Source organism: Bufo bufo, chromosome 9 (assembly GCF_905171765.1).
Source record: "Bufo bufo chromosome 9, aBufBuf1.1, whole genome shotgun sequence".
NCBI classification, from domain to species: Eukaryota; Metazoa; Chordata; class Amphibia; order Anura; family Bufonidae; genus Bufo; species Bufo bufo.
In genome coordinates this window covers 59,468,729-59,492,496 of record NC_053397.1, presented here as the reverse complement: position 1 = coordinate 59,492,496, position 23,768 = coordinate 59,468,729, and positions in this window count along the sequence as shown.

The following is a 23,768-nucleotide window of genomic DNA, read 5'->3' as shown; positions in this document are numbered from 1 at the left end:
TTTTTATATTTTTTTTATATAGAAAAAAGTATATTCTAGAGTCATATGGAAAAGAACCACTTCCAGTACATAAAAATGAATAAAATACAAGAATCGCACACAAATCGCATCAAAAACGCAATTTTGTGGTTTTACAATTATTGGTATTCCTATTATTGTCTTTTTATGTTTTTGGGGAAATGAACATTATAAAGCATTCAGGTGTTATAATATTGAATCCAATCCAATTGTCCCACTATTGAACTTTCCATTCCAGTCCAGAGATTTATGAAGATCCAAGTTGACTATTTAAAGACTTCTATTAGTCACATTGGGTAACTGTGAGCCATTGAACAATGAGCAATGATTAGCTCCGAAACGTGTTGGACATTAACTGGACAATATTTGTGGATGGACCGATCATAGCCTAATTTACTTCTTATCATCTAACTCAAGTAAAGGGTAATAGAAAATGTTCTTTATTCAGCTCCAAGAGGACACTGCAATTGCAATTGAACTACATCAGCGCTGTGAGGAAGAGTGCTCTATACTGACATCTAGCATCCACGTGGGACGCCAAGTAAAGCGGGTCCGCTGCTGTCACGGTGGGGAGTAATAAGGGAGCAGGTCACCTCCTACAGCGTCCCTAATCCTCTCCCTGACTCCTCACCATATGAGCGGACCCCGATGGTAGGACAACTCATACTCAGGATTCCTAGAGACCCGGAGCCGGGAAGAGATGACCTGTTCATCCCAGTCATGGAGGAACAGGAGTTAATAGCTGAGGCCAGGCTGCAAGGAGAGGGGAACACATACAGCATATGGAGTTGGCAGGTAAGCAAAACCCATAACACACTTACCTGCCACAGCCACACTGACTGGAACCCGTGCACAAGTGCTGCTGTCCACACCAACATTAAAGGACACAGCAGGAACCTGGACATCAATAGCTGCAATAAACGTGAGACAGGGGAATGTCTAGCAAACATGCTGGACACCAAACATCACCAGCCATGTAACACAACACAAGACATACAACACCCTGAACATAACCCACACAAACCAAAAGATAAGAAGGGAAAGAGACACCATAATAACATCAATGACCACAAGGGTGGCCCTCACTGGACAGATAAAAAACCAGGAAAAACCAGGAACAGTGAACCACCAGCATACACCAAGGGCTAAATAGCCTAAGCAGCCACACCCACACACACATAAACCCAGTGTTCACAAAACACTAGGAAGGGAGTTAACACCAGACAGAGGAAGGATGCCACTTAAAGGGGAAGTGCACACACAAGCATACCAAACCACACGTTACCACCAGCAACAGCATGCGTGGCAACCATGTTACGGCAATCACCCAGAAGACCGAGACACTGCCACCACATACTCTCACAGCAACACGTTGCCACGGGCAACTGCAAGTGTGGCAACAGTGTCACAGCGCAAACCAAAGGCCGTGACAGCTGCCTTTTTCAAGTTGTACTCATCTACATCTCCTGCACAACTCAGAGAGATGACAGAGCGGTAATGTATTGCGAATACGCATATGAATCATCGCTAGCTCTACATTAAGTTACAAATAATCATACTGCAGTCTACATTTTAACTTAAGGCAAATAACCAGCCAGTGGATAAATAACCAGCCAGTGGACGATTATAGATGATCTCTAGTGGCAAATCACATATTTGAACGCTGTCGACATATTGAGAGATATTGGCTTGAAAAGACTCAGGCACAGTGCTATGCCATCTTAGTGGACACAATCATTATCAGTACGATTTGTGATATCCTTCTTCTTGTTGAGATGGTGCATTTTATGCTTTAGTGGACACAACCATCACCAGAACTATTTACATTTGGGACAATACGCTTCATGTTCTAATATCTTAATACCAGCAGTGGTGCGATCCTAAAGTTTGGAGGACAACGCTCTATACATATGGTTATCAACCACTATTGTTATTTTCTGTTTATCTATATTACATAATCTTCTGGCAAACTATATACACTCACCTAAAGAATTATTAGGAACACCATACTAATACGGTGTTGGACCCCCTTTTGCCTTCAGAACTGCCTTAATTCTACGTGGCATTGATTCAACAAGGTGCTGATAGCATTCTTTAGAAATGTTGGCCCATATTGATAGGATAGCATCTTGCAATTGATGGAGATTTGAGGGATGCACATCCAGGGCACGAAGCTCCCATTCCACCACATCCCAAAGATGCTCTATTGGGTTGAGATCTGGTGACTGTGGGGGCCATTTTAGTACAGTGAACTCATTGTCATGTTCAAGAAACCAATTTGAAATGATTCGAGCTTTGTGACATGGTGCATTATCCTGCTGGAAGTATCCATCAGAGGATGGGTACATGGTGGTCAGGAAGGGATGGACATGGTCAGAAACAATGCTCAGGTAGCCCGTGGCATTTAAACGATGCCTAATTGGCACTAAGGGGCCTAAAGTGTGCCCAGAAAACATCCCCCACACCATTACACCACCACCACCAGCCTGCACAGTGGTAACAAGGCATGATGGATACATGTTCTCATTCTGTTTACGCCAAATTCGGACTCTACCATTTGAATGTCTCAACAGAAATCGAGACTCATCAGACCAGGCAACATTTTTCCAGTCTTCAACAGTCCAATTTTGGTGAGCTTGTGCAAATTGTAGCCTCTTTTTCCTAATTGTAGTGGAGATGAGTGGTACCCGGTGGCGTCTTCTGCTGTTGTAGCCCATCCGCCTCAAGGTTGTCCGTGTTGTGGCTTCACAAATGCTTTGCTGCATACCTCGGTTGTAACGAGTGGTTATTTCAGTCAATGTTGCTCTTCTATCAGCTTGAATCAGTCGGCCCATTCTCCTCTGACCTCTAGCATCCACAAGGCATTTTTGCCCACAGGACTGCCGCATACTGGATGTTTTTCCCTTTTCACACCATTCTTTGTAAACCCTAGAAATGGTTGTGCGTGAAAATCCCAGTAATTGAGAAGATTGTAAAATACTCAGACCGGCCCGTCTGGCACCAACAACCATGCCACGCTCAAAATTGCTTAAATCACCTTTCTTTCCCATTCTGACATTCAGTTTGGAGTTCAGGAGATTGTCTTGACCAGGAGCCCACCCCTAGATGCATTGAAGCAACTGCCATGTGATTGGTTGACTAGATAATTGCATTAATGAGAAATAAAACAGGTGTTCCTAATAATTCTTTAGGTGAGTGTATATACAAACCATTAATGTGCAAGTACTACTGTATATTGTGGTATATTGTTAACAAAGATCTAGTCATAGTGGTATGCTGTTTAATCATTACCAGCATGTTTTGTGACAATATTCATGCTGGGATAGTGCACTGTATAGCATAGTACCTCAATATTAATGGCAACGTGATTATAACAATTGGAGGATAACGTATATATATATATATACATATATATATATATATATCCTACCACATTTATTATAATTTTTTTCTCTTTCTCGTTCATCTATACTAAATAAAACACAAGGAATGCATGCAATAACGCAGATGCGTTAATTTTTTGGGGGTATTTTATATTTTTGCATATTTGATATCTTTAAGATATATTATATTTACTGATTTATTTATATCTATCCTGTAATTAATTTGTCATATGTATAGACATTGATTTGTCATTTTCATTGTTTATTTTTGGGGGTGATTTACGTAAAATTTTAAATTCCAATATGTTTAAAGGTCGTGTAGTCCTTGATACTCAGTGACCTATAAGGAGTTGTTTTAATAAAGTAGCTAAATATATATCAATTTACTGCCATTTATTCTGTGCAGCATCAAATGTGAGTGTGCCTTCATACATATACTTACATACTTGCATTTACTGAACGGCTTTGGGTGTGCATCTCTGTCCATAATACCAAACCAGTGAGCCACTGTACTATTACTTCTAATATATGATGAGGACTGCACCTCCACCAGCAGAGCAGGGGATATCATAAAATGCTGGTCTATGATAAACTGCCCTCTTTAAGTTTACATTTTCTATACTTTAGACGTAGTGCACGTAGGCATGCACTATGACCTGACGCTGTGTGCAGTCAGGTCAAAGTAGACAGAGGGACCCGGAAGAAGTGATGAAGGGAGCCATGAATCCTGTATCTGTAGTGCCGTCTGGAGCAAACGAGGTAATTTTTTTTGTGACATCTGCTCTGAGGTCTGATGGGGAACTGATCTGAGGCTGATGGGGGTGTGACCTTAGTATGATGAGGGCTGGGGGGCTAATCTGAGGCTAATGGAGGCTGGGGGTCTGATCTGAGGCTAATGTAGGCTGGGGGGGTCTGATGGGAGTCAGATCTGAGGCTGGGGGGTCTGCTGGGAGACTGATCTGAGCCTGATGGAGTTTGTATGGTGTGCTCTGAGGCTGAGGGAGTTTTTGGTGGTCTGATCTGAGGCTGATAGAGGTTGGGGTCTAATCTGAGGCTAATGGAACTTGGGGGTCTAATTTGGGGGTCTGATCTGAGGCATGATGAAGAATGGGGATCTGATTTTGAGGTTTGATGAGAATTGGGAGTCTGATGAGGGTCTGATTTGAGGTCTGAAGAAGAATGGGGATCTGATTTGGGGGTCTGCTCTAAGGTCTTTTTTTTTTCTAATTTTCCTCCTCCAAATCCTAGCTGTGTCTTATAGTCCGACTTAAATGTCTTATAGTCCAAAAAATATGATAAGTGAAGTAAAGCTGAATTTTCATAAATTACATATACAAATACAGGATGAATAATGTTTTTTAGACTAATAATTGACTGGTGAATACATTTTATTTCTATAATTCTTGGATGGAAATAAGCAATATTATGCACTGACAAATATAGTAATGGAAAAAAATAAAATCAGATTTATTTGTACAATTTAAGCTTTCCTTGTTGGCTAGAAATGTTAATGTTATTTTGAACTGCCGTTACAAATAAAATGCCATATGCTGTTTATTTTTTATAATTGTACAATTAGTACTTTCTGTGGTTATTCATGCATATGCAAATTATATTTTTACACTGGTCGTAATTTTTTTGTCATTTCTAAACCATAAACTCAAACACAAGTAGATCATTTTCAAAGTGCAATAGAAAATTAGAGGTTATCAATATTTTCTGGTGTATTAACAATATGCAAATAGTGAGTTTGTGTTATAATAAACACTTTGGGTGGGCTGTAGTCACAATTATCCATATTGCTTTTGATTGACCTGTAATGCGTAGATAATCTTAGTGCCTTCTAAACCTAGTTGGAAAAGATAAGGACAGGTCTTCACTTAAATCTAGAGCTGGAATCGCACATGTAGTTTTTGGTGCAATCTTTTTCAGCTGATGCCAGGAGAGCATCCAAAAAGGAATGAGGAAAGTAATGGAAGGGACATATGCTTCTCTTTCATGTTGGATTCAAGTTTGCTTTTTGTGCAAAAATTGCATAAATAACTGCACCTCAAACTGCATCAACATATTGATGTGTGTTCCTAGCCTAGGTGTTGTCTCACTTCAGCAAGTGGCATTTATCATGTAGAGAAAGTTAATAGAAGGCACCTACTAATATATTGTCATTGTCTATATTGCCTCCTTTGCTGGCTTGATTTGTTTTTCCATCACATTATACACTGCCCATATCCAGGGGTTATGACCAGCCTGCAATCCAACAGTGTTGGTCGTGCTTGCACATTATAGGAAAAAGCGCCAGGCTCTGGGGGCCGTGATTGTGGGAGCTCACATAGGAACTTATGCAAAGCAACTCCTATCCTGGCCACCTCATATTTGCGCTGCAGCAGTGACTGTAACTCCTGGAAATGAGCAGTGTATAATGTGATAAAAATGAATAAAGCCAGTAGTGATGAGCGACGTTTACAAAAATTCCATTTGGCTGCTTCTCCGAATTTCACAAAGAAATTCGCTTTGTGACTAATTATTTTACCACAAAGCACATTTCTTTGTAAGTAGCAGACTCAATGATCAGTAATGGTGATTGTGTGCGAGATTTTGCACAGGATCTTTAATCACAATGGCCATCATACAATGTCTCTAAAGCCCATGCCACTAGGCCTGGAAGCCAGGATAAGAGAGCATGTCACCTCCTAAATGAACATACTGTCACTGTGGGGAGTGGGGAAACCCCCCACCATACAATGTCTATAATACCCATGCCACTAGGCCTGGAAGCCAGGATAAGGGAGCAGGTCACCTCCTATCCATCCCTAAATACAATCCCTGACCTCCTGACTGTATGAGCCAACCCTGATGGAGGGAGGGCTCATACTCAGAACCTTGGACCCTAATTCACCCTGATGATCCCTGATGGTATTTTCAGTAGTTATGAAAGAATATCAGCTGGGACGGTTTGCGAACGCGATAAAATTTGGGCGAACCGCAGGTTCGGGGAGGGCCCCATTCAATGTAATGGCAGGCGAACCTGAAAAACCTTCAGCTCATATTTGCAGTCACCAAATACTTAGTAGAAGTGCACAAATAGTCCCTCAACATGGACAGTGACATACTAGAGGGGGATCAATGACAAAGATTCCAACAAAAAATATGTGTCACGGATGGTGTTGCAGAAAGCTGGAACTTATAAATAAACCTCCGACTGGCTTGATCACAAACTAAGGAGCATATGGGTGAGCCCTATAAAACCCCTAGAGCTCTCCCTGACTGCTATGCCCATGCAAAGGTCTTTATGGTAGACGATTGCATGCCCACGTACCTTATACTGTGTGACACCTAAAAACCCTATAATAGTGAGGGGACACGACCACCGGCTCCCTGCACTTAATACGGACGGAGTCAGGGTCACCTAGAATCAAGCCAGCAAGGAAACACAAATAAAGGAAAAGGACTTATCTGAGGAATCAGCAGTAGCAGCCTCCAACAGTGAACAACTCATCCAGGAAGAAGTATAAACTGCAAAGTGAGGCAGTATGGGAGGGAATATAAAGGGAGACAATTAGTGTAAATAGGTGACAGCTGGGAGAAGGAAAGGAGATGACAAAGTGAAACCAAAACAAAGAACCTCATGCAAGAGGTAGAGAAGAACGTCTAACAGAGCTTCTCACAGAACTGCCTGGGACCCACATCCTCTCCTCAGGACCATAACCCTCCCAATGAACGAGGTACTGGAGAGAACCGCGGATAATGCGAGAATCCACAATCCTAGAGACCTGAAATTCAAGATTACCATCAACAACAATCGGAGGAGGAGGCAAAGAGGAGGGTACAGTGGGTTGGACATAAGGTTTTAATAGGGACCTGTGAAAAATATTATGGCTCTTCCAAGTCTGAGGAAGATCAAGACGGAAGGCAAACGGGATTGATGACGGACAAGATCTTGTAAGGCCCAATAAACTTAGGACCCAACTTCCAGGAGGGAACCTTCAGTTTGATATTCTTTGTAGACAACCACACCAGATCACCCACATTCAGGTCCAGACCAGGCACACGTCTCTTATCCGCCATACGCTTATATCTCTCACTCATCCTCTTCAGATTACCCTGAATCTTTTGCCAAATAAATGACAAAGACGAGGAAAATCTTTTCTCATCAGGTAAACCAGAAGACCCCACTCCAGAGAATGTCCTAAACTGCGGATGAAAACCATATGCACCAAAAAATGGTGACTTATCAGAGGACTCCTGGCGACGGTTATTTAAAGCAAACTCAGCAAGGGAAAAAAAAGAACACCAATCCTCCTGATTCTCCGCCACAAAAGAGCGCAGATATGTCTCCAGATTCTGATTGACGCGTTCGGTCTGACCATTCAACTGCGGGTGAAAAGCAGAAGAGAACGATAACCGAACCCCCAAGCGAGAACAGAAGGCCTTCCAGAATCTGGAAACAAATTGCGTGCCCCTATCAAAAACGATGTCTGAAGGAATGCCAAGCAAATTAACAATGTGATTAACAAACGCTTGCGCCAGCGTCTTAGCATTGGGTAACCCAGGAAAGGCAATGAAATCGCCATTTTGCTAAAACGGTCCACTACTACCAGAATCACAGTCTTCCCCGAGGAATGAGGCTGGTCCACAATGAAGTCCATGGACAGATGCGTCCAAGGACTGGAAGGAATGGGTAACGGGAGGAGAGAACCCGATGGCCGTGAATGAGGGACCTTGGCACGAGCGCAGGTCTGGCAGGCTGCCACAAAACCCTCAGCCGACTTACGAAGAGCCGGCCACCAGAATCTCCAAGCAATGAGATCCACTGTGGCTCTACTCCCCGGGTGCCCACAAAGGACAGTATCGTGGTGCTCCTTAAAAACCTTGTGTCGTAAAGCGAGAGGCACAAACAACCTCCCAGGGGGACAAAGATCAGGAGCCTCTGCCTGGGCTGCCTGAACCTCTGCCTCCAAATCAGGATAAAGAGCAGAGACGACCACCCCTTCAGTCAAAATGGGACCCGGGTTTTCAACGTTCCCCCCTCCCGGAAAACAACGTGACAGGGCATTCGCCTTCACATTTTTAACCCCAGGGCGGAACGTTACAACAAAATTAAACCTAGAAAAGAACAAAGACCATCTGGCCTGTCTCAAGTTCAGACGCTTGGCCGATTCCAAGTAGGCCAGATTCTTATGGTTGGTAAACATGGTAATAGGGTGTCTGGCTCCCTCTAACCAATGGTGCCATTCCTCAAAAGCTAATTTGATGGCCAACAACTCCCTATCTCCCACATCGTAATTTCTCTCTGCAGAGGAGAGTTTCCTTGAGAAAAAGGCACACGGTCGCCATTTGGCAGGAGAGGGACCCTGAGATAAGACCGCACCCACACCCACCTCAGAAGCGTCCACCTCAACAATAAACGGTAGAGAGACATCAGGTTGTACCAAAATGGGAGTGGAAGCAAAACTCTCTTTGATAGTAGAAAAGGCTTTAAGCGCATCTACCGACCACAAAGAAAAATCTACCCCCTTTTTAGTTATATCAGTGAGTGGCTTAACAACAGAGGAATAATTCAAAATGAACTTTCTGTAATAATTGGCAAAACCCAAAAACCGCATCAGCGCCTTCTGATTCTCAGGAAGCTCCCAATCAAGCACAGCGCTGACCTTCTCAGGGTCTATGCGAAAACCAGAAGCGGAGAGAAGAAAACCAAGAAATTTAATCTTCGGAACCGCAAACACACATTTTTCCAGTTTAGCGTACAATTTATTATCCCGCAGAATCAGCAAGACCTGACATAGGTGGTCTCGATGAGTCTTGAAATCAGGAGAAAAAATCTAAATATCATCTAGATACACTAGTACAAATTTCCCCATTAAATGATAAAAAATGCTGTTCACAAAATATTGGAAGACGGCCGGAGCATTCATCAAACCAAAGGGCATAACCAAATTCTCGAAATGACCCTCAGGGGTATTAAAGGCCGTCTTCCATTCGTCCCCTTCCCTGACCCTGACCAGGTTGTATGTCCCTCTTAAATCCAACTTAGAAAAAACCTTAGCCCCAACAATCTGGTTAAACAGGTCCGGGATCAGAGAAAGCGGATATGGGTCACGAATCGTGATACGGTTCAGCTCCCTGAAATCCAGACAAGGTCTTAAAGAACCATCTTTTTTCTTAACAAAAAAAAACCCAGTGGCAACAGGTGACTTCGAGGGTCGGATGTGTCCCTTTCTCAGGCTCTCAGAGATATAAGTACGCATAGCGACTCTTTCAGGTTGGGAGAGATTGTATAAACGTGATTTTGGCAGTTTGGCGCCTGGGATGAGATTAATAGGGCAGTCGTACTCCCGGTGCGGGGGCAACTCCTGGACACCACTCTCGGAAAACACATCCGAAAATTCAGAGAGAAAAGATGGTACAGTCTTGGTAGAAACCTCTGAAAGAGACGCTGTGAGGCAATTCTCTCTGCAAAACTCACTCCAACCATTTATTTGCCTTGCTTGCCAATCAATGGTGGGGTTATGTTTAGTGAGCCAGGGTAGCCCCAACACTAGAGGAGTAGGTAATCCGCTTAAGACGAAACATGACATATCCTCAACATGAGCTTCACCCACAGTCAAACGGATATTGTGAACTATGCCCTTTAACGATCTTTGAGAAAGTGGAGCGGAATCGATAGCAAAAACAGGTATATCCTTTCCCAAAGTGCATACCTGGAAACCATGCGTTATTGCAAATTGATTATAAATGAGATTCACAGCTGCTACACTATCTACAAAAATCTCACAATGTTCTTGCTGTCTAGCGCCACCCTGGCAGGTAGGAAAAAAACGGGAACTACAAGTAAACGGCAAACCTTCAATTTCCACATCAACCTTGCCAATAGTAGCAAATGGAAAGTTTTTAGAGGGTTTTTTCTTTTTGTTTTTCTTTTATTACCCTCAGAAAACTCCATGAATCTCCTAAAGGGGCAAACATTAGCCAAATGATTTATACCCCCACATCAGAAACAAACCCTCCTCTGAGAGCTGAATCCTCTACTATCAGAGGCAAGCAAACCCAGCTGCATGGCCTCCTCCTCAGAGGGGATTGAGAGAGACTGAGACCCCTGCGCACTGAATGAGAAAGCCCCACTGTCCTTGGACTGAATATAACAGGAAGAAGTAGTCTCCTCTCTCTCTCTCTAAGACGCCTGTCAATACGAACAGCTAGAGACATGGCAGATTCTAACGAGGCTGGTCTCTCATGAAAAGAAAATGCATCTTTCAATCTTTCCGAAAGACCATGGCAAAATTGACTTCGGAGTGCAGCATCATTCCAACCAGTATCAGCTGCCCATCTCCGAAATTCTGAACAATATATCTCTGCGGACTGTTTACTCTGGCATAAAATACGCAGTTCAGATTCAGCCAGAGCAATACAATCCGGGTCATCATATATCTGCCCCAGGGCTACAAAAAATTCATCCACCGATCAGAGGGGCCGTGCCCCCACCGGCAGCGAAAAGGCCCAAGACTGAGCAATATCCCTGAGCAACGAGATGATGATCCCCACCCTCTGCTTCTCATCACCAGAGGAATGGGGAAGTAGGCAAAAATGGAGTTTGCAAGCCTCTCTAAAGCGGACAAAATTCTCACTACCCCCGGAGAACGTATCCGGAAGCGAGATCTTAGGCTCGGAACAAACTCCATGAACGCCAGCAGAACCGGTCACCTGCAACTGAGACACAGTTTTACGGAGATCTGCTACCTCCAGCGAAAGACCTTGCATGCGCTCAATCAAGGCTGAAACCGGATCCATGCTTAAGACGGTTATGGCGGTTTATAATGTCCCGGATGGTGTTGCAGAAAGCTGGAACTTATAAATTAACCTCCGACTGGCTTGATCACAAACTAAGGAGCATATGGGTGAGCCCTATAAAACCCCTAGAGCTCTCCCTGACTGCTATGCCCATGCAAAGGTCTTTATGGTAGACGATTGCATGCCCACGTTCCTTATACTGTGTGACACCTGAAAACCCTATAATAGTGAGGGGACACGACCACCGGCTCCCTGCACTTAATACGGACGGAGTCAGGGTCACCTAGAATCAAGCCAGCAAGGAAACACAAATAAAGGAAAAAGACTTATCTGAGGAATCAGCAGTAGCAGCCTCCAGCAGTGAACAACTCATCCAGGAAGAAGTATAAACCGCAAAGTGAGGCAGTATGGGAGAGAATATAAAGGGAGACAATTAGTGTAAATAGGTGACAGCTGGGAGAAGGAAAGGAGATGACAAAGTGAAACCAAAACAAAGAACCTCATGCAAGAGGTAGAGAAGAACGTCTAACAGACCTTCTCACAGAACTGGCGGTGACAATATGTGTCTTAATCAGGGGACATTTTTATGCGTCTTCAAGGGAAATTCTCTGAAATGAGCCCTGTCGGAGCCTAGAAAATTTTTATTTTAGGCCACGGGAGTACGGGCCTTAAAAATTAGGAATTCACCTGAAATTCTGATTATGTAGCTCGAAGTACATTATGCGGTCAATGGATATCAATTTTACTGCAGGCCAGTACAAATACAGGTCAAATACATGTTTAAAAGAACTAAAAATATAAAATTTGATTAAAAACATGGCAAACAAAATCCCCCCTCTTGAAAAAATCTCTAATGATAATAGTTGAAATTCGATAACATGTGGTCGTCACTTGTGTTGAATTCCTCAGAGGGCGCAATAATTATTCATGCTCTGTACAGAAAAAAACAAATAAGTATGTGGCTGGAGATAGATTACATGGTCATTGGATATCAATTTTACAGCTGGCCAGTGGACTACAGGCCCCAAAAATTATGCATTCAGTGTACAGAAAAGAACAAGTATGTGTCTGGAGTTAGATTACACGGTCATTGGATATCAATTTTACAGCAGGCCAGTGGACTACAGGCCCCAAAAATAATGCATTCAGCGTACAGAAGAGAACAAGTAAGTATGTGGCTGGAGGTAGATCACACTATTACACGGTCATTGGATATCAATTTTACAGCAGGCCAGTGTACTACAGGCCCAAAAAATTATGCATTCAATGTACAGAAAAGAACAAGTAAGTATGTGGCTGGAGGTAGATTACATGCTCATTGGATATCGATTTTACAGCAGGCCAGTGGACTATAGGCCCCAAAAATTATGCATTCAGTGTACAGAAAAGAACAAGTAAGTATGTGGCTGAAGGTAGATTACACAGTCATTGGATATACATTTTACTGCAGGCCAGTGCCCTAAAAATTATGCATTCACCGTACAGAAAAGATCAAGTGATTATGTGTCAACACCAGATCTCTGAAGAGTTCTGACAGACGTTCTTCAGTACCTCCTGCATGATGTTCTTTTGTTTTGCTTTCGCTTTAACATCTCTTCTCCCTCTCCCAGCTGTCATCTATTAGCAGTGATTGCCTCCCTATATATCTCCTCCCATACTGCCTCACCTTGCGGTTTATACTACTTCCTGGATTGGATTCACTGCTTGAAGTTGATACTGCTGGTTCCTCAAGATAAGTCTATTTCTGTATTGTGTTTTCCTGTTGACTTGATTCTAGGTGACCCTGACTCCCTCCGTATTAAGTGCAGGGAGCCGGTGGTCGTGTCCCCTCACTATTATAGGGTGGTCAGGTGTCACACAGTCGAGGTACGTGGACATGCAACTTTCTATCATTGAGATCTTTGTATGGGCTGAGCAGCCAGGGAGAGCTCTAGGGCTTTAATAGGGCTTACCCTTGTGTTCCTTAGTTTGGGATCAAGTTAGTCGGATCTCTGCAACACCATCCATGACATTATAAACCGCCCAAACCGTCTTAACCACCTCAGCCCCCAGTGCTTAAACACCCTGAAAGACCAGGCCACTTTTTACACTTCTGACCTACACTAATTTCACCGTTTATTGCTCGGTCATGCAACTTACCACCCAAATGAATTTTACCTCCTTTTCTTCTCACTAATAGAGATTTCATTTGGTGGTATTTCATTGCTGCTGACATTTTTACTTTTTTTGTTATTAATCGAAATTTAACGATTTGTTTGCAAAAAAATGACATTTTTCACTTTCAGTTGTAAAATTTTGCAAAAAAAACGAGATCCATATATAAATTTTGCTCAAAATTTATTGTTCTACATGTCTTTGATAAAAAAAAATGTTTGGGTAAAAAAAAAATGGTTTGGGTAAAAGTTATAGCGTTTACGAACTATGGTACAAAAATGTGAATTTCCGCTTTTTGCAGCAGCTCTGACTTTCTGAGCACCTGTCATGTTTCCTGAGGTTCTACAATGCCCAGACAGTACAAACACCCCACAAATGACCCCATTTCGGAAAGTAGACACCCTAAGGTATTCGCTGATGGGCATAGTGAGTTCATAGAACTTTTTATTTTTTGTCACAAGTTAGCGGAAAATGATGATTTTTTTTTTGATTTTTTTTTATTACAAAGTCTCATATTCCACTAACTTGTGACAAAAAATAAAAAGTTCTATGAACTCACTATGCCCATCACGAAATACCTTGGGGTCTCTTCTTTCCAAAATGGGGTCACTTGTGGGGTTGTTATACTGCCCTGGCATTCTAGGGGCCCAAATGTGTGGTAAGGAGTTTGAAATCAAATTCTGTAAAAACTGACCAGTGAAATCCGAAAGGTGCTCTTTGTAATATGGGCCCCTTTGCCCACCAAGGCTGCAAAAAAGTGTCACACATCTGGTATCTCCGTACTCAGGAGAAGTTGGGGAATGTGTTTTGGGGTGTCATTTTACATATACCCATGCTGGGTGAGAGAAATATCTTGGCAAAAGACAACTTTTCCCATTTTTTTATACAAAGTTGGCATTTGACCAAGATATTTATCTCACCCAGCATGGGTATATGTAAAAAGACACCCCAAAACACATTCCTCAACTTCTCCTGAATACAGAGATACCAGATGTGTGACACATTTTTGCAGCCTAGGTGGGCAAAGGGCCTCATATTCCAAAGAGCACCTTTCGGATTTCACTGGTCATTTTTTACAGAATTTGATTTCAAACTCCTTACCACACATTTGGGCCCCTAGAATGCCAGGGCAGTATAACTACCCCACAAGTGACCCCATTTTGGAAAGAAGACACCCCAAGGTATTCCGTGAGGGGCATGGCGAGTTCCTAGAATTTTTTATTTTTTGTCACAAGTTAGTGGAAAATGATGATTTTTTTTTTTTTTTTTCATACAAAGTCTCATATTCCACTAACTTGTGACAAAAAATAAAAACTTCCATGAACTCACTATGCACATCAGCGAATACCTTGGGGTCTCTTCTTTCCAAAATGGGGTCACTTGTGGGGTAGTTATACTGCCCTTGCATTCTAGGGGCCCAAATGTGTGGTAAGGAGTTTGAAATCAAATTCTGTAAAAACTGACCAGTGAAATCCGAAAGGTGCTCTTTGGAATATGGGCCCCTTTGCCCACCTAGGCTGCAAAAAAGTGTCACACATCTGGTATCTCCGTACTCAGGAGAAGTTGGGGAATGTGTTTTGGGGTGTCATTTTACATATACCCATGCTGGGTGAGAGAAATATCTTGGCAAAAGACAACTTTTCCCATTTTTTTATACAAAGTTGGCATTTGACCAAGATATTTATCTCACCCAGCATGGGTATATGTAAAAAGACACCCCAAAACACATTCCTCAACTTCTCCTGAATACAGAGATACCAGATGTGTGACACTTTTTTGCAGCCTAGGTGGGCAAAGGGGCCCATATTCCAAAGAGCACCTTTCGGATTTCACAGGCCATTTTTTACAGAATTTGATTACAAACTCCTTACCACACATTTGGGCCCCTAGAATGCCAGGGCAGTATAACTACCCCACAAGTGACCCCATTTTGGAAAGAAGAGACCCCAAGGTATTCGCTGATGGGCATAGTGAGTTCATGGAAGTTTTTTTTTTTTGTCACAAGTTAGTGGAATATGAGACTTTGTATGAAAAAAAAAAAAAATCATCATTTTCCACTAACTTGTGACAAAAACTAAAAAATTCTAGGAACTTGCCATGCCCCTCACGGAATACCTTGGGGTGTCTTCTTTCCAAAATGGGGTCACTTGTGGGGTAGTTATACTGCCCTGGCATTTTCCAGGGGCCCTAATGTGTGGTATGTAGGTAAATGACCTGTGAAATCCGAAAGGTGCTCTTTGGAATGTGGGCCCCTTTGCCCACCTAGGCTGCAAAAAAGTGTCACACATGTGGTATCGCCGTATTCAGGAGAAGTTGGGGAATGTGTTTTGTGGTGTCATTTTACATATACCCATGCTGGGTGAGAGAAATATCTTGGCAAAAGACAACTTTTCCCATTTTTTTTATACAAAGTTGGCATTGACCAAGATTTTTATCTCACCCAGCATGGGTATATGTAAAATGACACCCCAAAACATATTCCCCAACTTCTCCTGAATACGGAGATACCACATGTGTGACACTTTTTTGCAGCCTAGGTGGGCAAAGGTGCCCAAATTCCTTTTAGGAGGGCATTTTTAGACATTTGAATACCAGACTTCTTCTCACGCTTTGGGGCCCCTAAAATGCCAGGGCAGTATAAATACCCCACATGTGACCCCATTTTTGGAAAGAAGACACCCCAAGGTATTCAATGAGGGGCATGGCGAGTTCATAGAAAAAAAAGATTTTGGCACAAGTTAGCGGAAATTGATTTTTTTGATTTTGTTCTCACAAAGTCTCCCTTTCCGCTAACTTGGGACAAAAATTTCAATCTTTCATGGACTCAATATGCCCCTCAGCGAATACCTTGGGGTGTCTTCTTTCCAAAATGGTGTTATTTGTGGGGTGTTTGTACTGCCCTGGCATTTGAGGGTCTCCGCAATCATTACATGTATGCCCAGCATTAGGAGTTTCTGCTATTCTCCTTATATTGAGCATACAGGTAATGAGATTTTTTTTTCCGTTCAGCCTCTGGGCTGAAAGAAAAAAATGAACGGCACAGATTTCTTCATTCGCATCGATCAATGTGGATGAAAAAATCTCTGCCAAAAAAATAAAAAGGAGGGGAAAGGCGTCTGCCAGGACATAGGAGCTCCGCCCAACATCCATACCCACTTAGCTCGTATGCCCTGGCAAACCCGATTTCTCCATTCACATCAATCGATGTGGATGAATAGATCATTGCCGGGATTTTTTTTTTTTATATATACAAAGTGTTTGCCAAAGTATATGAACACCGCCACCTCCTCAGCTCATATGCCTCGGCAAACGTATCTTTTACTGCAGAGGAGAAATCTCGTCTTGCAGCGCCGCATACACCGACTTGCGTGTAATCTGACAGCAGCGCAATGCTTCTGTCCAAATGCCCATCAGTGCTGCAGCTAGTCGATCGGTTGGTCCACCTGAAAGGTAAAAAAAACAAAACAAAAAAGAAAAAACCAGGCCGCAACGCAATAACTTTATTAACTTTAGAACAGAACATATTAACTTTTTTTTTACTTTTTTAACTTTTTTACTTACCGGTAATTTTTTTTTTGTTTAGTTTTTTTTACCTTTATAGAACAAACCTCTCCTTCCCCATGGGACAATGTGCAAAGCGCAAATCGCCCAAAGATGTGGCAAAGTACGTTATGCACTTTATCCCAGGTGAAAGGAGAGGTTTGCAGCAGCTGTGAGTAAAAGGGCCCTAATAGCCCTGTGTGCCTGTCCTGTGAGATGCAATCCCTATGCTAGGTGTACCTGTGTGTGGTACTTCCGGAAACACTCACCAAAGCATAGGGCAGGGTGGTCAGGACAGTCAGGACAGAAATAGCGGGTGTCACGCCTTATTCCACTCCTGCTACAGACACAACATCTTTTTCGGGGTGACGGTTGGGTTGAGGTACCAGGAACGACACTGGGGAAATGTCGCTCGTGTAGACGGCTAACTACACTGGTGGATGGGGCCACGGAACCTCCTGGGTAAAGGACGTTCTCGATGATCTCTTCCTGGAATTTGAGGAAGGATCGTGTTCTCCCAGCCTTACTGTAGAGAACAAAACTATTGTACAGCGCCAATTGAATTCAATATACAGACACCTTCTTTTACCAGCGTCTGGTTCTGCGGGAAACTAAATACGGAGACAACATCTGGTCATTGAAGTCCACCCCTCCCATGAGCGCATTATAGTCGTGGACACAGAGGGGCTTTTCAATGACACGGGTTGCTCGCTCAATTTGGATTGTCGTGTCTGCGTGAATGGAGGAGAGCATGTAAACGTCACGCTTGTCTCTCCATTTCACCGCGAGCAGTTCTTTGTTACACAAGGCAGCCCTCTCCCCCCTTGCAAGACGGATGGTTACAAGCCGTTGGGGGAAGCCCACGCGACTAGTTCGCGCGGTGCCACAGGCGCAAATCCGTTCTAGAAACAAATGCCTCAAGAGGGCCACACTTGTGTAAAAATTGTCCACATAAAGATGGTACCCCTTGCCGAATAAGGGTGACACCAAGTCCCAGACTGTCTTCCCACTGCTCCCCAGGTAGTCAGGGCAACCGACCGGCTCCAGGGTCTGATCTTTTCCCTCATAGATCCGAAATTTGTGGGTATAGCCTGTGGCCCTTTCACAGAGCTTATACAATTTGACCCCATACCGGGCACGCTTGCTTGGGATGTATTGTTTGAAGCCAAGGCGCCCGGTAAAATGTATTAGGGACTCGTCTACGCAGATGTTTTGCTCGGGGGTATACAAATCTGCAAATTTCTGGTTGAAATGGTCTATGAGGGGCCGAATTTTGTGGAGCCGGTCAAAAGCTGGGTGGCCTCTGGGACGGGAGGTGGTGTTGTCGCTAAAATGCAGGAAACGGAGGATGGCCTCAAATCGTGCCCTGGACATAGCAGCAGAGAACATGGGCATGTGATGAATCGGGTGCGTGGACCAATATGACCACAATTCATGCTTTTTAGTTAGACCCATGTTGAGGAGAAGGCCCAAAAAAATTTTAAGTTCGGAAACTTGGACTGGTTTCCACCGGAAAGGCTGGGCATAAAAGCTTCCCGGGTTGGCGGATATAAATTGTGTGGCATACCGGTTTGTCTCTGCCACGACTAAGTCCAAGAGCTCCGCAGTCAAGAACAGCTCAAAAAATCCCAGGGCCGAACCGATTTGAGCCGTCTCAACCCGTACTCCAGACTGGGCGGTGAAAGGGGGAACTACAGGTGCGGCTGAAGTTGGTGACTGCCAATCAGGGTTTGCCAGCACCTCAGGGATTCTAGGGGCTCTACGGGCCTGTCTGTGCGGTGGCTGCGACGGGGTAACTACTGCACGTGCCACCGTACCAGCTTCAACTGCCCTTCTGGTGCTCGCGACGTCACCATGTTGTACGGCAGTGCTGGTACTAGGTCCAGGGAGGGCTGCGCTGCTGGTGTATGCCTTACCACGTGATCCGGCAGCGACAGCCCCACTCTGCTGCTCTTGAAGCGGATCCTGCGTAACCTGTGGTCTAGCGACACGGGGCCGGGTACGCCTGGTGCTGCCAGGGACCTCAACCTCTTCGTCCGAACTTTGGGTCAGAGAGCCACTGCTTTCCACAGGTTCATATTCTGACCCGCTAGATTCGTCATATGAGGGTTCCCACTCCTCATCCGACTGGGTCAGAATCCTGTAGGCCTCTTCAGAAGAATACCCCCTGTTTGACATTTTGGACTACTAAATTTAGGGGTATTCCCTGAGACTACCCAAGAAAAAAAGCAAACCTGTCTTACAAAGGGGAGGCTAGCGAAGTACCGGAGGCCGCTGCGGTTGCTAAAAAATATCAAAACTGATTTTTTTATCGCCGCAGTGCGTGTAAAATGAATGTGCAGTGATCAAAAAAATATATATTTTTTGTCACTGCGGTGGGGCGGGCGTGGGTGAACGCACGTGTGGGCGACCGATCAGGCCTGATCGGGCAAACACTGCGTTTTGGGTGGAGGGCGAGCTAAGGTGACACTAATACTATTATAGATCTGACCGTGATCAGTTTTGATCACTTACAGATACTATAAAAGTACAAATGCTGATTAGCGATACGCTAATCAGCGAATAAAAGTGACTGCGGTGCGGTGGGGTGGGCGCTAACTGACGCTAACTACCTAACCAAGGGGCCTAAACTATCCCTAAAACCTAACAGTCAATACCAGTGAAAAAAAAAAAGGGACAGTTTACACTGATCACTTTTTTTCCTTTCACTAGTGATTGACAGGGGCGATCAAAGGGGTGATCAAAGGGTTAATTGGGGTGCAGGGGGGTGATCTGGGGCTAAGGTGTAGTGTTTGGTGTACTCACAGTTCAGTCTGCTCCTGTGCTGGATCCAACCGACGAAAAGGACCAGCACAGGAGCAGACAAGCCATATAACAGATCATATTTACTAATATGATCTGTTATATGACTTGTGATTGGATTTTTTGAAAATCGCCAGCCTGCCAGCCAATGATCGTTGCTGGCAGGCTGGTGACGAACTTGTTCTTTTAATTTTGCCGGCCCGCGATGGCATGCGGCGGCTTTGAGCGAAATCTCGCGTCTCGCGAGATGACGCGCATATGCGTGATTGTGCGCAGCGCTGCCACCTCCGGAACGCGAATCTGCGTACAGCGGTCCGGAGGTGGTTAAGCATGAATCCGGTTTCAGCCTTGATTGACCACATGCAGGGTCTTTCATTGGAGGTAGCAGATCTCCGTAAAACTGTCTCTCAGTTTCAGGTGACCGTTTCTGCTTGCGTTCATGGAATTTGTTCTGAGCCTAAAATCTCGCTTCCGGATACGTTCTCCAGGGGTAGTGAGAATTTTGTACGTTTTAGAGAGGCTTGCAAACTCCATTTTTGCCTACTTCCCCATTCCTCTGGTGATAAGGAGCGGAGGGTGGGGATCATCATCTCGCTGCTCAGGGATAACGCTCAGTCCTGGGCCTTTTCGCTGCCGGTGGCGGCCCCTCTGTTCAGTGGATGAATTTTTTGTAGCCCTGGGTCAGATATATGATGATCCGGATTGTATTGCTCTGGCTGAATCTAAACTGCGTCTTTTATGCCAGGGTAAACAGTCCGCAGAGATATACTGTTCAGAATTTCGGAGATGGGCAGCTGAGACTGGTTGGAATGATGCTGCACTCCGAAGTCAATTTTGCCATGGTCTTTCAGAGGGATTGAAAGATGCATTTGCCTTTCATGAGAGACCTACCTCCTTGGAGTCTGCCATGTCTCGGGCTGTTCGTATTGACAGGCGTCTTAGAGAGAGAGGAGAGGTCACTCCTTCCTGCCATACTCAGTCCAAGGACAGTGGGGTGGTCTCATTCAGTGCGCAGGAGCCTCAGTCTCTCTCAATCCTCTCTGAGCCGGAGCCCATGCAGCTGGGTTTGCTTGCCTCTAACAATAGAGGATTCAGCTCTCAGAGGAGGGTTTGTTTCTGTTGTGGACGTATAAATCATTTGGCAAATGTTTGTCCCTCTAGGAGATTCAGGCAGTATTTTGAGGGTAATAAAGAAACAAAAAGAAAAAAGTCCTCTAAAAACATTCCATCTGTTACTATTGGCAAGGTTGATGCGGAAATTGAAGGTTTCCGTTTGCTTGTAGTTCCCGTTTTGTCCTACCTGCCAGGGTGGCACTAGAGAGCAAGAATATTGTTTGTGAGATTTTTGTAGATAGTGGAGCAGCTGTGAATCTCATTGATAATCAATTTGCTATAACACATGGTTTCCAGGTATGCACTTTGGGAAAGGACATACCTGTTTTTGCTATTGATTCCGCTCCACTTTCACAAAAATCGTTAAAGGGCATAGTTCACAATATCCGTTTGATTGTGGCTGATGCTCATGTTGAGGATGTGTCATGTTTCGTCCTAGGCGGGTTACCTACTCCTCTAGTGTTGGGGCTACCCTGGCTCACTAAACATAACCCCACCATTGACAAGTGAGGCAAATAAATGGTTGGAGTGACTTTTGCAGAGAGAATTGCCTCTCGACGTCTCTTTCAGAGGTTTCTACTAAGACTGTACCATCTTTTCTTTCTGAATTTTCGGATGTGTTTTCTGAGAGTGGTGTTCAGGAGCTGCCCCCTCACCGGGAGTACGATTGCCCTATTAATCTCATCCCAGGCGCCAAGCTGCCTAAATCTCGTTTATACAATTTCTCCCAACCTGAAAGGGTCGCTATGCGTTCTTATATCTCTGAGAGCCTGAGAAAGGGACACATACGACCCTCAAAGTCACCTGTTGCCGCTGGTTTCTTTTTTGTTAAGAAAAAAGATGGTTCCTTAAGACCATGTCTGGATTTCAGGGAGCTGAACAGTATCACAATTTGTGACCCTTATCCGCTTCCTCTGATCCCGGACCTGTTTAACCAGATTGTTGGGGCTAAAGTTTTTTCCAAGTTGAATTTAAGAGGGGCATACAACCTGGTCAGGGTCAGAGAAGGGGACGAATGGAAGACTGCCTTTAATACCCCTGAGGGCCATTTTGAGAATTTGGTTATGCCTTTTGGTTTGATGAATGCTCCAGCCGTCTTCCAACATTTTGTGAACAGCATTTTTTATCATTTAATGGGGAAATTTGTACTAGTGTATCTAGATGACATTTTGATTTTTTCTCCTGATTTCAAAACTCATAGGGACCACCTACGTCAGGTCTTGCTCATTCTGCGGGAGAATAAATTGTACGCTAAACTGGAGAAATATGTGTTTGCGGTTCCAGAAATTCAATTTCTGGGTTTTCTTCTCTCCGCTTCTGGTTTTCGCATGGACCCCGAGAAGGCTCGCGCTGTGCTTGATTGGGAGCTTCCTGAGAATCAGAAGGCGCTGATGCGCTTTTTAGGTTTTGCCAATTATTACAGGAAGTTCATTTTGAATTATTCCTCTGTTGTTAAGCCACTGACTGATATGACTAGAAAGGGGGTAGATTTTTCCTCCTGGTCGGTAGAGGCGCGTAAGGCCTTTTCTAGTATCAAAGACAGTTTTGCTTCCGCTCCCATCTTGGTACAACCTGATATCTCTCTACCCTTCATTGTTGAGGTGGATGCTTCTGAGGTGGGTGTGGGTGCGGTCTTGTCTCAGGGTCCCTCTCCTGCCAAATGGCGACCGTGTGCCTTTTTCTCGAAGAAACTCTCCTCCACAGAGAGAAATTACGATGTGGGAGATAGGGAGTTGTTGGCCATCAAGCTAGCTTTTGAGGAATGGCGCCATTGGCTAGAGGGAGCCAGACACCCTATTACCGTGTTTACCGACCATTTTCCCGGAGGGGGGAACTTTGAAGACCCGGGTCCCATTTTGGCTGAAGGAGTGGTTGTGTCTGCTCTTTATCCTGAATTGGAGGCAGAGGTTCAGGCAGCCCAGGCAGAGGCTCCTGATCTTTGGCCCCCTGGGAGGATGTTTGTGCCTCTCGCTTTACGACAAGGTTTTTAAGGAGCACCACGATACTGTCTTTGCTGGGCACCCGGGGGGGTAGAGCCACAGTGGATCTCATTGCTCGGAGATTCTGGTGGCCGGCTCTTCGTAAGTCAGTTGAGGGTTTTGTGGCAGCTTGCGAGACTTGCCCTCGTGCCAAAGTCCCTCATTCACGGCCATCAGGTCCTCTCCTTCCGTTACCCATTCCTTCCCGTCCTTGGACACATCTGTCCATGGATTTCATTACGGACCTGCCTCGTTCCTCAGGGAAGACTGTGATTCTGGTGGTGGTGGACCGTTTTAGCAAAATGGCACATTTTATTCCTTTTCCTAGGTTGCCCAATGCTAAAACACTGGTGCAGGCATTTATTGATCACATTGTCAAATTGCATGGTATTCCTTCAGACATAGTCTCTGATAGGGGCACGCAGTTTGTTTCCAGATTCTGGAAGGCTTTCTGTTCTCGCTTGGGGGTTCGGTTGTCATTCTCTTCTGCTTTCCACCTGCAGTTGAATAACCAGACAGAGCGCGTCAATCAGAATCTGGAGACATATTTGCGCTGTTTTGTGGCGGAGAATCAGGTGGATTGGTGTTCTTTTCTCTCCCTTGCTGAGTTTGCTTTAAATAACCGTCGCCAGGAGTCCTCTGATAACTCACAATTTTTTGGTGCATATGGGTTTCATCCGCAGTTTGGGACATTCTCTGGAGAGGGGGCTTCTAGTTTACCTGATGAGAAGAGATTCTCCTCGTCTTTGTCATCTATTTGGCAAAAGATTCAGGATGATCTAAAGAGCATGAGTGAGAGATATAAGCGTGTGGCGGATAAGAGACGTGTGCCTGGTCCGGACATGAATGTTGGTGATCTGGTGTGGTTGTCTACTAAGAATATCAAATTGAAGGTTCCCTCCTGGAAGTTGGGTCCTAAGTTTATCAGGCCTTACAAAATCTTGTCCGTCATCAATCCCGTTGCCTACCGTCTTGATCTTCCTTAGACTTG